The following is a 3,764-nucleotide window of genomic DNA, read 5'->3' as shown; positions in this document are numbered from 1 at the left end:
GATGTTTATCCAGGTTCGGGCCCTCTCTACGAAAGTAATACCCTACTTCCTGCTTGATTGATCTTGATGATATGAGTATTACAAGAGTTGATCTACCATGAGATCATAGAGGCTAACCCTAGAAGCTAGCCTATGATTATGATTGTTCTTGTCCCACAGACTAAACCCTCCGGTTTATATAGACACTGGAGGGGGTTAGGGTTACATCAGGTCGGTTACAGAGAAGGGAATCTACATATCCGAATCGCCAAGCTTGCTATCCACGCAAAGGAGAGTCCCACCTGGACACGGGACGAAGTCTTCTATCTTGTGTCTTCATAGTACAATAGTCTGGCTGTCCGAGGACCCCTTAATCCAGGACTCCCTCAGTAGCCCCTGAACCAGGCTTCAATGACGATGAGTCTGGCACGCAGATTGTCTTCGGCATTGCAAGGTGGGTTCCTTCTCCGAATACTCCAAAGTAGATCTTGAACACAAGAATCATTTCCGGCTCTGCAAAACAAATTCCACATACCACCATAGAGAGTATAATATTTCACGAATCTAATCCGCTGACAGTTTCATCATAGCGTGACATCACGCTGCGGCCCGGCTATTATTTGAACCGTTTTATCAACCTGCCACTACACGTAGGTGGTTCTATCAGCACGTCTTGTCGAAGCAGAGATCGTGTCCCCTTATCACGGGATTCTCATCAATACGGGCGTGGGTAACCCCATCGTGCCATTAGCACGGAGCTTGGGGAATAAGCGAGTTTTAGGGCATGTGGGGAGGTGCATGATCTTACTGCCTTTATAAAGGGATAAGGATTTCCCTCTTTCACCCATGCCTTCTCCTTCCTCCGCTCATCCATTCTCGAGCTCCAATGCCCAAACTTTCGCCTTCTCCGCAAAAGCATTCCGAACATGTCCGGCGTGGGAGGCAAGTGGATGGCCTCCTCTGTTAAGAAGGAGGACATCAAGAAGCTCCGGGATGCCTGATACTTGTCCAAGGACATCACGCATTGGCTTCCGGCCAAGGGGCATGTCGTCCCTACCCCGGAGCCCCAGAAGAGGGTAGTGTTCCTCTCCCACTTCGTCCGCAGGCTGGGATTCCCCCTCCATCCGTTCATCCGCAGACTGATGTTCTACTACGGGCTAGACTTCCATGATTTAGCCCCCAACTCCATCCTCAACATCTCGGCATTTATTGTCGTGTGCGAGGCCTTTCTCCGCATCCCACCTCATTTTGGCTTATGGCTGAAGACTTTCAATGTGAAGCCAAAGGTGGTGAGCGGCCAACAAGCGGAGTGCGGAGGCGCCATGGTGGGAAAGATGCTCAATGTCACTTGCCCGAAGGCTCCTTTGTGGATACCGTGAAGGGGTGGCAATCGGGGTGGTTCTACATCACCGAGCCGTGCGACACCAACTGGGCGGCGACCCCCGAATTCCGATCCGGTGTCCCCATGCGGCTCACCTCCTGGCAAGAGAAGGGCCTATCCTAGGGCTCATCGGAAGAACTGACTGGACTCCATACATGTGTCCAAAACATGGTGAGCAAGAAAATCAAGCTTGTCAACATGATTCAAGTCATGCTCTTCCGCCGGATTCTTCCGTGCCAGAGACGGATTTGTAATTTGTGGGAGTTCGACCTGGCCAAACACCAGACGCTGCTAGAGCTCTTCGGCATGACACACGAAGACATCTGGAAGGTGCTCTTCAAGGCCAGCGAGGTACCACCACCCACGACCGAAGATCGAGGGCTCAGTGCAAAACACAAAGCTAATCCGGTAAGTTTTCATATTTGCAAGACATGCCTTTTTACTAACATATCCGCGGGAGGAATCTAAGCCTCCATGCCGATCTTTCAGGCCTGGGTGACGATAGCGGAGAAGATCAACTGTCCGGCTCCGCTACCTGAAGATCCAGAATCACCTCTCCTGACAAGGATGCTATTTCCGGTGCCCTATGAGGTACCGGAGAAGAAGGCCAAGAAGATAGCTACGGGGAACAGAGATAGTCTCCGACGCAAGGGTTCTTCGGACATGACGTCCGAAGACACTGAGATGAACTCCTCCATCGAAGACGAGAAGGAGGATGAGGAGGAAATCCACCCCCCTACTGGGGGAGGAAGAAGAGGAAGGCCTCCACACATGGGGAGGCCGAGACGTCCAAGAAGGGAAAGACCTTCCTTTCGGACTACTTCGTCGCAGCTACCAACAACGGCGAGGAGTGGGAGCCCAGGGTCAAGCCCCTGGCCAAATTGTAAGTATCCGGACACACTAGTATTTCCGATCTATTTGCTTTATCACTTCTTACCGTGCCAGACATGCACCTGCAGTCCGGCCAAATCCAACATCGAGATATCCTCCTCTTCGAAGGGATTGTTGGACCCGGCGGCGATGAATAGTGAGTCTCTTCCGACGGCCTCCTCCCCCAAGGCCGCGGACAACATCGAGGTGTTGTCTTGAAGGATACCGGGCCAAGGGGAGACCGTTTCAGAGACGCCGGAGGGTGAAACCCCGGCTGCCGAACACATGGGGGGGCAAGGCTCCCATGGACACTGAGAATGGGGGCCGCAGCCAGTTTGGCCCCCAACCGAATACGGCTCCGGAAACCCAAGTGGTTCCGGATTCAGGAAAGCGGGCCCTCCCTTACAAGGGGGGCGAGCCATCTGTACCGATGACCTCTGTCCATCCAGAGGCACCGGAAAGCTTGCTGGAAGCGCTTCGTGGCACTTCCATTGATGAAGAACACAATACTCTTATGAGTATGGTGATTGCGAAGATCCAGTCCGCTGAGAGCGGACTGATCGAAGCCTACGCTAGCCTTCTAATAGGCTTTGAGGTAAGTAATAAAATTGTGAGAAAATATCACAGTATAGATAGTAGCCTCTGATGCTCTGTTAGGTGTTCTGAAGGAAAAGCCGAACAGAGGATCAAATAATATTCGTAGGAGTCTAACATAAGATGTCTATGTTAATAAGCAGGAGTTGCTGCTAGCTGCTGCCGCTCGTACTGTGGAGGTCTTTGGACTAAAGCAGAGCCTAGAGCGGACCGAGGGAGAGCTCAGCCTCGTGAAGAGGCAGCTGGAGGAAAGCCGAGGTATGTAGTACCCTGTCTGTATACTTATGAATGATAAATGGTTCGTGCTGATGAAAGCGTTATGAACTTTTGTAGGGGCCATGACCGAGGTGGCAGCTCTTTAGAAGGCGTTAGCCGAGGCGAAAGACAAAGCGGCCAAGGAACGCACCGCGTGTGAGAAGCAGGAGGCCCAAGTCAGTGAGGTGCAGCAAGAGCTCTAGGATGCCATCAAGAAGTACGAATCCTTGGAGTGTGACTCTAAGACTCAAGAGTTTGAGCTTGCCAAGGCCCTCCAGAGCGTGCGAGATGCCAGAGCCGAAGCCTAGAGGGCCCTCTAGGAAGTCCAGGCGGCCAAAAAGATTGCAGCGGGTACAGATTTTCTTATGCAAAGCAAGCATGTGAAGGAAACATTCTTTTTACTTACCTAAATTCGGAGTTCTCCAGGAGCGTTTGTGGATCTGCCGCGTAGCATATCACATGCCGCAGAGTTCTACCGAGTTAAAGAAGGGAGCTCGATGGAGAAGCTATTCTAGTCTTAGTACCTTGGGCCAGAACATCTGACGCCCTTGAGCGACCAGGTGAAACAGCTAGTCGAGCTGCACAAGGCGGCCGAACTAGCCATGAAGGACCTCATAGTCCGGTTATGGCCTATCGAGCCCCTGCCTAGCAGCTACTTCGGACTTGTGAAGCGGCTTGTGAGTGC

The sequence above is a fragment of the Triticum aestivum genome, chromosome 6B (assembly GCF_018294505.1).
Source record: "Triticum aestivum cultivar Chinese Spring chromosome 6B, IWGSC CS RefSeq v2.1, whole genome shotgun sequence".
In the NCBI taxonomy this organism is placed as follows: domain Eukaryota; kingdom Viridiplantae; phylum Streptophyta; class Magnoliopsida; order Poales; family Poaceae; genus Triticum; species Triticum aestivum.
Note: the sequence above shows the minus strand (reverse complement) of the source record.